Source organism: Phyllobates terribilis, unplaced genomic scaffold, assembly GCF_046119375.1.
Source record: "Phyllobates terribilis strain yellow unplaced genomic scaffold, ASM4611937v1 Scaffold_7__3_contigs__length_470593459, whole genome shotgun sequence".
NCBI classification, from domain to species: Eukaryota; Metazoa; Chordata; class Amphibia; order Anura; family Dendrobatidae; genus Phyllobates; species Phyllobates terribilis.
In genome coordinates, this window is record NW_027362767.1 from 221,031,642 (window position 1) to 221,043,842 (window position 12,201).

The following is a 12,201-nucleotide window of genomic DNA, read 5'->3' on the forward strand; positions in this document are numbered from 1 at the left end:
AGGTGGACTTGTCTTCTAAGAAGTCTCTGACCAGTTTGCTCTTCCAAGGATTGCGGCTGTTTGGTAACAGGCTAGACCAGATTATTATGGAGGCCTCAGGTGGAAAAAGTTCTCTTTTTCCTCTGGCCAAACCCCTAGGTCCTCCCCTTAAGCGGAAATTTCGGCCATTTTGGCTCTTCTCATCTGCGGAACATTCTTCCTGAGAGGAGGGGCCCAGGCATGACAGGAATGGAGAAAGGCCTCCTTCAAACTGACACCCTCCTGGTGTCCCTGCAATGCGCAATGCAGATACTCCAGGAGCAGACCTAGCAGATTCTCCTCCGCATGACACTTCTCTGCCGCCCAGAGAGTTTCCCGAGATAGGGGGTTGTCTCCTGTTTTTGAGGGACGCTTGGCTTGCCTCTGTTATCATCAGGACACAAAACAGAATTCATCTCGTGGACTAAAGATCACTTTTTTGAATCCCGCCCCCCCAAGGGATCCCTCTCTCTGGTTCCCGGTTTATTCGCAACTATTGCCTCTCTCCTCCAAACAGGCATTGTCATTCATGTCCCACCTCAGGAAGATTTTACAGGTTTCCATTCAAACCTCTTTGGAATTCCAAAGAAGTTACTCAAGTTACTGAACAAGAAGGTCCATCTACGTAATATTAGGATGCCATTCCTTCTCTCAATAATACCTTCCATGGAATTACAAGAGTTCCTGTGATCAGTGGTTATACGAGATGCCTATCTTCATGTCCTGATTTTTCTGGGTCATCAGATATTCCTGTGATTCGCGGTATGGCAGAACCAATTTCAGTTCGTCACTCTCCCATTTGGCTTGGCAACCGCACCCAGGATCTTTACAAAGATAATGGCAGTGGTAATGGCCATCCTACTGACCATGGGTCTAGTGGTCTTACCTTAGCTGGACAATATCATCGTCAAGGCTCCGTCCTTCTCCCAAGCTCAGAAAAGCCTGTCCATCACTCTCGACACCCTGTCTGGGCTCTGCTGGATTATCAACAAATCTAAATCTTGCCTAGTCCTGACCCAGTGTCTGATTTTCCTGGGCATGCTTTTCAACACCGTCAAGTGAGGGTTTTTCTCTCCAAGAAATAAAGACCAGCTCTCCAAAGGGGGGTTTGCTCTCTTCAAGCCCCTCGGTCTCCATCCCTTCGCTCGGCCATGGAGGTTCTGGACAACATGGTGACGGCTGCGGAGGCAATATCCTTTGCTCAGTTTCGCACCAGGCCACTTCAGCAGACCATCCTGTCTCTGTGGAACAGGTCTGTTCTCTCCCTGGATCGTCCAGTCCAGATCTCGTCAAGAATCAGAGCACCCCTAAACTGGTGGCTGTCCTACCCCCTCATTCGTCAGGGTCGTTCCTTCCTCCCTATCCACTGGCAAGTGGTTACAATGAATGCCAGTCTCTTCAGCTGGGGAGCTGTCTTCTGCAACCTCACAGTCCAAGGCAATTGGTTTCCGGAAGAGACTTCACTACCAATCAACATTCTCGAGATCAGAGCCATTCTTCTCTCTCTCCACCACTGGCAGGATTTTCCCAGGGGCCTACCAGTTCGAGTACCAGACAGACAACGCCAAGATGGTGGCATATGTCAACCACCAGGGAGGAACTCGCTTTGGCCATGACCGAAACCTCCAAGATTATTCTAAGGGTAGAGAACAAGTTCGGCAATATCGGCAGTTCAAATTCCAGGCGTAGACAATTGGGCCGCCGACTTTCTCAGTTTTGAGGGTCTCACGACGGGAGAATGGTCTTTGCATTAGGATGGCTTCCATCAGATTTGTCTATGGAGGGCCACTCCAGACGTGGATTTCATGGCTTCCAGGATGAACAGAAAGGTCCCGCAATTCATCTCCAGGTCCCGCGATCCTCTCACGGTGGGTGTTGATGCTCTAGAGATACCCTAGTCACAGTTCGCACTTCCTTATCTGTACCCGCTTATTCCCCTTCTTCCCAGGATGTTGAAGAAAATCAAAGCAGAAGGGGGCTAGTAATCCTAATAGCACTGGATAGGCCCAGGAGGACCTGGTATGCAGAAGTTGTCAATTTACTCGTAGACGCCGCTAGGAGACTCCCAGACAGGCCATATCTGCTTTTTCAGGTTCCAGGAATTCTTGATCGCTCATTTTGACGGAGCATCTGTTGAGGTCACGTTTCTAAGAGCGTCCGGGTTCTCAGAACGACTGATTCAGATGATGGTCCGGGCTCGGAAGCAGGTATCGTCTCTAGTCTACAATTGGTCTTGGAAAGCCTTTTTCCATTGGTGTGAGACTAATCACACCATGCCTATGATTTTCTTTCTTCCTTCTTTTCTGGCCTTTCTTCAAGCAGGTCTTGATGCAGGTCTAGCTATCAGTTCGCTGAAGGACCAAGTCTCTGCGTTATTTATTCTTTTCCAAAAGAATTTAGCTTCACATTCTCAGGTCAGAACCTTTCTTCAAAGAGTGGCTCATGCAGCCTCTCCGTATCATCCCCCAGTAGATCCCTGGGACCTCAGTCTGGTTCTGGAGGCTCTCAGGAGTCCCCCCTTTGAACCGCTCAGAGAAGTCTCTCTGCCTTTTCTATCTTCAAAGTTGATTTTTATTGTGGCCATCACTTCCATCAGGCGGGTTTTGTAGCTGGTAGCTCTTTCATGTCGCTCACCCTTTTTTATTTTGCACCAAGGTGGTTTTGCAGCCTGTACCTTCTATTCTTCCCAAGGTAGTCTCCACCTTTCATCTCAATGAGGACATTATACTTCCCTCTCTCTGTCTATCTCTGGTTCACCCTCTTGAGCATTCACTGAACAAGTTTGACCTGGTCAGGGCGATTCACGTTTACCTTAATAGGACTGCCCCCTTGCGGAGGATGGACTCACTCTTTCTTATCCTTGAGGGTACTGGTGGAGGTCTTCTGGTGTTCAAGGCTACAATTGCTCGCTGGATCCGGGTAGCCATCTTGGAGGTGTACCGGTTTAAGAACAGAGCACCTCTCACTGGGATTAATGCCTTCTCTACCCAAGTGGTGGGTACCTCCTGGACCGTTCGCCCTTGCGCATCCGCCTTACAGCTTTGCAATGTGGCAATATGGTCTTCTATTCACACGTTCACCAAGTTCTACAGGGTCCACACCTACGCCTCGGCAGATGCCAGCCTAGGTAGGAGAATCTTACAAGTGGCAGTGGCTAGTTCTCTGACCTGAATGGAGTCTGTGCTGTTTCCCTCCCTACGGACTGCTGTATGATGTTCTATGGTTTCCTGTATCCCCCAATGAAGAAATAAAGAAAACAGTATTTTTGGTTACTCGCCATGAAATCTGTTTCTCAGAGCCTTCGTTGCGGGACACAGCACCCTCCCAAGTTTGACAACTGTATTGACTTTTTCTATTGTTTCAGTTGGGTTTTTTGCATTTTTTTATATGTTCTTCCTTTACACGTTGCTTCTCCTACTGCTTTCTCACTAACTGATTAACTTGGTGCCAGTTGGAGAGGTGTTCACTGCTGGGAAGGACCTGATTTTTTTTGTGCATAGTATCAGCCTCCTGGTTGGCAGCAGCATTCACCCATGGTTTCTTGTGTCCCCCAATGAAGGTTCCGAGAAACAGATTTTACAATGAGTAACCAAAAATCCTATTTTTAGGTCCCTTAGTTATATGGATAGTTGGCCACTCCTTCATCTTCTGGGCCCAGAAGAGAGCTGCAAAAAGAAGCTATTCCGAGAATCTGTCATTTGATACACCTGATCTGAACATTTTCTGGTGTGGTAAAGGAGTCTATGTTGGTTTCATCTTGGTGAAGAATTAAAAGAGTTAGCTAAAATTTTACTGTGATGATACAGCGTAAAATCTTAATTAGCCAGATGATATATAATTATACCTTATTGTGTTTAATTAAAGATTGCTGCCTGTGTTATATTAATGTTCTGCTTGCTCGTCTTTTTATGTACACTAATTTAACTTGTAAAGTGTCCAGCATTCCACTTATCTCATTATTATCTCAGGAACCTCTAACCATTCTTCAAAAATCGTCTAGGCCAATTGTGTAAGAGTTGAAAGAACATCCGGTGGAGCCCTCACCTCAGGGAGTCTCACATGTAGACCTAGGTGATGCAGTCGACCTGAAAAGATACCTCCACTAATGCACACTTACCTTTGGGGAGGAGGGTGAGAGCAGTTCTGCCATTCAGGGAGCTGAGCCCAGAGAAGCAGAAGGGACATGTGTTTTTGTTGCAGTCAGACTTGGGACAGAGAATCTGGTGTATGTTTCATTATGATTATTTGCATGATTTTAATTTACTGATCTTGTATTGCAGATTGTCTGTCTAGTTGTATTTGGGACTCCCGACATGTACCACGGACTTAACACTCTGTCACTACATAGGATACCCATCCATTAGCCCTGGAATACGTTGGTGTTCACTCTTATTTGACCACCTAGCCATGAGAACCTGACAGTGACCGTTTGGAAGGACCTTTGGAACGCACCTCCCTATTGAAACAGTGCACTTCCACATGAATGGAACGCACAGGACTTCCTGGTTCGGGATCACGACGCATCACATCCGGTGACGTCACTTCCGCTATGGTTGAACGCACAGTGGAACGCAATACCGCACGTCACATCCGGTGACGTCACTTCCGGTATCGCGTTACCATACCACACACCTGGAAGCTCACAGTGACCGCACCACCCCCTTATTAGTGGCCCACCCCCCTCCTTCCATATATATACCATAGAGGCAATACACACCTAGGCACCTGACCCTGAACCAGCGGTGGACACCGCGTTCTGACGCCTAGATCGCCACAATTGACTCACAGGTATGCTTCACCACCATCTGACAGTTGCCCTCTTTTGACCAAACACCCCATAAAGAGAGGACAACGGCATCTAGTGAATAACGAACTGCACTGTGCTACTCTCACTGAGTACCTAAGAACCCAGCGCATCCCAAGGGGACTAAGGGTACAACTACGACCGACTCTGTTTTCCAACAACATTGAATACACTACGAGATTTGAACAAATTTTGAACAAATGTTCTTTTGATCTGATGACATTAACTGTCAATTTCTTGAATAAGGACATCACCACAACCATGAATCATGGAGAGTCAGAAACACTTTACAAGGAGAATGAGAGACATCCTTCAGGAAAGTAGATGGATAGCATGGCAGATCCATCAAAAGAGACACAGATTTGAATTCTACATGATTCTAGTCTAAGGGTACCGGCCCTGACTGGAAAGATTCGGATCTGCTCCATTGACCATCAGAGAGACATGGATACATTTTGGGGAGACCAGGGTTGGGACGAAGAAGTCACCTTGACCCATGGATATGTTGGTTGGGGTTGCCAGGAGGGACCCACCAGTCACCTGCAACCCATGGAGAGATTCGGAGAAGCCAGATTGTAACCCACCGGTCATCTGGCCCCATGGAAACTCTCGGCGAGGCCAAGTTTGGACCCTAGGGTCTCCTGGCCTTGTACCTCGAAGGACTGCTAGCTTCCAAAACTTGCCGCTACCTTCTCTCTGTGGAGCCTGCCAGAAGCGGGGGGGTCACTGGTTGAGGTAGTCAGCCCTGAAAGTCTCCAAAGTCGCAGCTGTTCTATCCAAGGGGGGAGAAGAAGGAAGGGTGAAACTGTGTAATGTTGTACCATCTTGAGTATTTGCTGGGACTGTTCTATGTGTTTATTGTCCACTTTGTGGTTCAATAAAGTATTGTCACGCTGTTATACCATCACCTTGTGTTGTCTGAGTAGGGTTACGCCCGCGGAAGACATTCACATTTACCATCCCCCAATTTGGTGATTTTTCATGTAGGTGGTAATGACCTAGGCAAATATAGAACTTTGGACCTATTATGGGTTATGAAAAGTGATATTTCCCTATTTCATTGCCAATTTCCAAAGAAATTGTCCTTTCTGAAGTTGTCCTGAGACTAGTCAGGGCATCAAATGGTTTCTTGTTCATGGAAACAAATACGTAAAAGGATTAATAGAGCCTTGGAGAAATTCCTATCCATGTTGGGTAGTTTTTCTTTCAGGCATGTAGATCTGGAGGGGTTTACCCCAGGTTTATACAGGAACAATTGTCTTCATTTTTCTGATATTGGATTGGACATATTTAATTTGGGTTTTCAAAAGTTAATAAAGAAGTGGCTGTGGTGTTGTGGGGGGGGAGGCAATTCTCTTTGAGCCTTGGCGTGTGGATAACCGCCTGGCTTATGCCAGGTGAATTTGGTCATTCGATCATTCTGATAGTTATTAAATAATTAAAAGTTCGTTACTTGTTTTTAATAAAAGTTTGTTAGTAACTCTTCATAAAATATCACGGCCTATTTAATCCAAAAGTTGTTTCCGTTTATTCTTTCAATAGTATTTTATTGATATAAAAGAGTTAGTCTTGTGTTACCATGTGTATGGGGGCCTTTAATGCCTTCAATTATCAGACATTTATCACATACCCTATGAATAAGTGAAACAGTAAATGTCCTTTGTGGAACAACCCATTTTTTAAGTTATTTTGAGACAACCATGCAAAAATTTTTGCATACTGCAATACAACCCCCAATAGATGAGACAATATCTTTACACGTGAATGTTTTTTTTATCTCTATTATGTTACTTGCAGAGCTCAAGAAAACATCAAAAAAGAAGAAAACCTTTCCACTAATGCCACCAGACTCTCCACTCTGCCGTGGGAACAATGACTCTGATGATGCTCCAGGAACTGCCCAGTGTTTTATAGAATCACTTTACTTCAACATAGTTATGGCTCATGCAAACGTCCATGAATTTCGGTCCGGTCTCGCTCGTACTGCAATGCATGGACTGGCCACAGGTCTCCCGACTCAAGCATGAAAGCCTCATATAAATACATGAAGCGGTCATGCTCCGGTCAGGAGACCCGCCGGCAGTCCATGCATTGCAGTCCAAGAACGGACCGAAATTCGCGGACGTCTGCATGAGCCCTTAAATGCAAAGATGCTGCATCAGACAGTGGCCCATTCTCTCACCCAGTAATGGGTCCTGTGTAAAAAAAATAAACGTATAGTATGCGGATGTCCTCCATGTACTGTCCGTATTTTAAATTCGCAGAAGTTTCTACAGCAAATCTGCAGCTTGTGAACGTACCCTTATGATGCATTTACACCTACTGATCCAAGAAATTAAAAGATCGACGATTGGCTACATGCAAACCGATTGGTGGTCATTTAGTGGACCACTTAGTCAAGCCGACCAGAATCCTGTGCTCCCAAATGATCGTTAATGAGCGGTTAATGATAGTGGTTAATGATAGCGGTTGCACATCACCTGTCTCAGAGGACGATGTTTGCCAATAATGAGAATTTATTTTAAACTACAAAAAAAATCATTGTCCCTGATTATCGGCCCATCTAAATAGGCTTTTACTTATATATTTATTTACCCCCCACAGGCAGCACAAGACATGTAGCGTCCTTCGTTCCAATGGAGAGATAATTCGCACATAAGTAATATTGAAATACTCGGCAGGTCGGAGGAAGATTCATTGCACATATGGCGTATTTAATCACACCTCACAAAAATACTGGATGGCTTCTAACCTTGGAAACATATCCTCATATTTATAGTATTTTTAGTAGACTGATATCGGACCCTTTTCTTAATAAAGGAACGTGCAGCGGTCAAAATAAACGACGTTCTCGGAGGCGTCCACACTGCAACCCTTGGATCATGAGCCATACTCCTCTCGTGAGCTACATACAAATTACGTGAGCAACCATAATACAATTAGGGGTGTAACTAGATACCAGGCATTACCTCCCCTATAAGACTGCCACCTACATTTCTGGGCGTAGGTTTCTTTTTACACTGGCAGGAAAAGAGCACAGATCGACGAGATCTGAGAACTAGTTTCACCTCAAAAAGATCTGGAGAAGTATTGTTCATACAAAGTTTTGCTTGCCCTCCCGTCATTATTGTCAGCAGTACATGTGACGCACCCCCTGGGCCAGTGTTGTTTGGGGTTTACCCGGAGCCGGATCAGATGGGGGTTGTAGTCTCCGAGTGGCGGTGACCCGGTCCGTGCCCAGGGTGTCAAACTCAGTGTGTGGCAGTCCTACAGATGTTGCTGGATGTTCTTTAGTGTCAACTACGCCACCCGTTGATTTGCGGTCAATACGGCCGCCGCTGCAGCAGGGTCCGCTGAGGCTGGTGGTGTGTGTGCAGCTTCTGGTAGTATAACCCCCAACGGGAGGGGTATAGCCTCAGGGGGTCAGTTGTAGAGGATGGTGGTTGTGGTGGTGCAGTGAGGATGGTAATCAGACTCAGAGTCGGGCTGTGCAGTTCAGGGTTTTTACTTACTGCTGTTGTGCTGGTCACTCCGGCCTTGAGTGACCGCCCGAGCCGTGCTGCGTCCACCAGGTCCTGGACTCGGCCAACCCCCAGGTAATTCTGGAGCGTGATCCTGAGCTCCCTTTCTGACGTTCCTTTTCTCTGGCCTTCCCCACCAGGGATCCACTTATGTCCGGCTCCCTCGGGCCTCTTGTTGGTAAAACCCTTGTCTCTGGGTTCCCTGACCCTATACTCGGTGTGCCTTCGCAGTGGATTTAGTGGGGGGTCGTGGCAGATCCTGCCCACAACCTCCGGTCTCTGGCTGAGGATTAGTGCCCTCCACCAGCTTGGGATCCGGTACCCTGGTGCCAACCCTTCACCCTTCTGGTTGTATTTGGGCTCTTGGGGTTCCCTCTTCTTCCCCTCTGGGTCCTTCTTTTCTCCTCTCTCTCCTCTTTCAGGACTTCTTGACCCTCTACAAAAGACTGACTGGTAACTGTCTGCCTGTCTGACCCTGATCTAAGATGGTTCCCACCTTATATACTCCCTCTATGTGTGAGCTCAGGTGACCAGCACCCAATGAGCTCCTAGCATTACCCAGACTGCTCCCCCTATCTGCCCCTACACTACTGGGATGTTCCACCCCCCTCCCACTCCAGCCAGGGACAGACACTGTCGTACCTGCACATATACCTAGTGGGAGTACCATTGATCTGTCCCCCGGAAATGGGATGTATGTAGTGCATGCAGCCTACTGAGCTCAGTTCCACACTCCATCCTTACCCGGGAGTGGAATACCACACCTCTGGCTTGAGGTGTAATACCCCTGTAGCAGCCGAATCCTCAGGGTGCTACATTCCCCCCTGGTAAATCACAGCACGTCTTCGGGCTGTAAGAGAATAAAAACATTAAACATACAAAATTTTTTTTTTTTTTCATAAAACATAAATAAAACATCATATATATATATCAATATTCTTGTTAACACTCTTGCTCCTCCGGCCACGGTGCAACTTGTGACCGGGTAAAGTGCGACAGTCTCTTTTAGAAACACGGTTTCCTATAAAACCAGTAGGGGGCGCCTTAAAAAGCGCAACTATTTACAGGGGGGAAATATGGCCACTCTCAGTCCTCGGCCAGGTATAAGGAAGGAATGACCGCTCTCAGTCCTCGGTCAGTGGGATTAAGGGACACACGGGTTAACAGTTCACTCTTGTCCCAACGGGGACATATTTAAAGCAGCAACAGTTCACTGTACCCCGACGGGTAACTATTTACAGTCTCTTTACCGTACTTTAACGACGGCGTCCTCCTGCTCCTTCTTTGTCTTCAGACCCGTCCGGGTCCTCTTGCTCCTCCTCACACCGCAGCTCCTCCTCCGTCAGGTGATGTACATGGAGGGCGTAGGGTCCTTTGGCACACTTGTGCCGGGTGAACGTGACCTCGTCCCCTACGTACAGGTCACGACCTCTGTGTCCCTCCGGCAGATGGCTTTCTACGTCTCTGCGGGTTACAAAGACGTCGCCGGGGGTATGATGGTCTCTTATGAAGCCCCACCCATGCTGCAGGTTGAATTTAATCACAGTCCCGGTGGTACGGGGACCGTGAGCTGCACGGGGGTTCCTCCTGGTCCGGCTCTTCTGCCCTGCGCTCTGTTCCTGCAGCCGCTGCTCACGGATCCGCCTCTCTTTCCGCTCTTGCTCAAAGGCTGCCAACTGCTGGCGGCAGCACTCCACTCGCTCTGCTGCGGCTGCCCGCGTTTCTTGAGTGAACCCCATGAGGTCTCCTCCGGTGGGGTCCCACTCGAATTGTGCTTCTTCTAGCGGGAGCGGGGTTCTCCTGACGGGCTTCGGAGCCGGAATCAGGGGCTCGCACAGGGGCCTTGCTCTTTGGAGTTCCAGTTGGTAGTACTCCTGGGGCCATACAAAGGGCTGCCCATCCGGGCACGTGTGCTGGGCAAATAGATCTTCGCCCAGGTGCGGCACTCGAGATGTTGAGGGCGCATTGATGGTAGCGGCGCCCGGGTCGACCAGGCCTTGCGACCAGGCTTGGGGCACCCTAAAGGTAAAGGGCACCGTAAGGACGGCGGCGCCCGGGGGTACTCGGCCTTGCGACCAGGCCGGTGGCTCCGCGGAGGTAGGGGGCGCTGTTGGAATTGCGGCGCCCGGAGGTACTAGACCTTGCGACCAGGCCGATGGTATTTCCTGCTTCGCCGCGCTCAGGGTTGAGGCGCGTGACGTCACAGGGGTCGCGGCCGCGGCTTCTGCTTGAGGCCTAGTCTGGCACGGTGACGATGCAGCGACGGGCACGGCAGGGGGAATTTCGGGCTCTGCGACGGGGAGCTGGGACAGGTACACGGTTTCTCGGCTCGGGGTAGAGACGTCCCCTTTACCTGCCTCCGTCCGTTCAGCTCCCTCCTCGGCGCCGTCTCCGGCCTTCATTCCTCCTGTGCCATCCTCAGAGGCGGTCTGTCTCCTCGTCTCGGGTGGCGTGCTTTGCTGGCGGGTTCTTGCCTGCAGGGCCATCTCACGGCTCCACTCCTTCAGCGTGTCTTGCTGCACCTGGGCCATCCTCCGTGCGAGGCCCTCCAGCGCGGTCTGTGCACACTCCCGGTCTCGGGGGAGCTGTGCTAGGATCTCCACTAAGCCTAGTGGGGTCGTTGCTTGCAGCAGGCTCCTGACCACTGGGTCGGTGCTGCCTGTCTCTCCCTCCATCTCCGGGTACGCTTTCTCTGGACTCCTCTCCAGACTTCTTGTCTCCGGGTGCGCTCTCTCCAGACTCCTCCAGGCTGCACCCATCTTCGCTCTTTTGTTCTGTCTCCGCCCACATTGAGGGTGGTCCCGGGGCAACTTAGTGATTGTCAGTTCCAGGGGCAGTTCTCTCACGCTGATGGACACTTCCAGCATCACAGTCTCTGTTGGTGGGCGCGGTTTCCGCTTTTGGCGCCATTCTTCGACCTGGCCCACGATGGGAGGTGGCCTTTTGCCACCCTCTGGCACGCCCATAATGGCGTCCGCTCTTCCAAGGCGGGAAATCTTTGGAAATGGCGGGAATCGTCTCCCAGTGGCGGGAAACTCCATGGATGGCGGGAAAAAGCTGCAAATGGCGGACAACCGGCGGAAAACGACCTGTGATGGGGTCCGTTGGCGGGGACCCTCCGGAACCGGCGGGAGACTTCTTTTTGAGGTAACGGTGAACATTTCTTCAGGCACGCAGTACCCGGTTGTTGCGGGCACGTTATCCTGCCGACTACGCCAAAGCTGACGCACCCCCTGGGCCAGTGTTGTTTGGGGTTTACCCGGAGCCGGATCAGATGGGGGTTGTAGTCTCCGAGTGGCGGTGACCCGGTCCGTGCCCAGGGTGTCAAACTCAGTGTGTGGCAGTCCTACAGATGTTGCTGGATGTTCTTTAGTGTCGACTACGCCACCCGTTGATTTGCGGTCAATACGGCCGCCGCTGCAGCAGGGTCTGCTGAGGCTGGTGGTGTGTGTGCAGCTTCTGGTAGTATAACCCCCAACGGGAGGGGTATAGCCTCAGGGGGTCAGTTGTAGAGGATGGTGGTTGTGGTGGTGCAGTGAGGATGGTAATCAGACTCAGAGTCGGGCTGTGCAGTTCAGGGTTTTTACTTACTGCTGTTGTGCTGGTCACTCCGGCCTTGAGTGACCGCCCGAGCCGTGCTGCGTCCACCAGGTCCTGGACTCGGCCAACCCCCAGGTAATTCTGGAGCGTGATCCTGAGCTCCCTTTCTGACGTTCCTTTTCTCTGGCCTTCCCCACCAGGGATCCACTTATGTCCGGCTCCCTCGGGCCTCTTGTTGGTAAAACCCTTGTCTCTGGGTTCCCTGACCCTATACTCGGTGTGCCTTCGCAGTGGATTTAGTGGGGGGTCGTGGCAGAT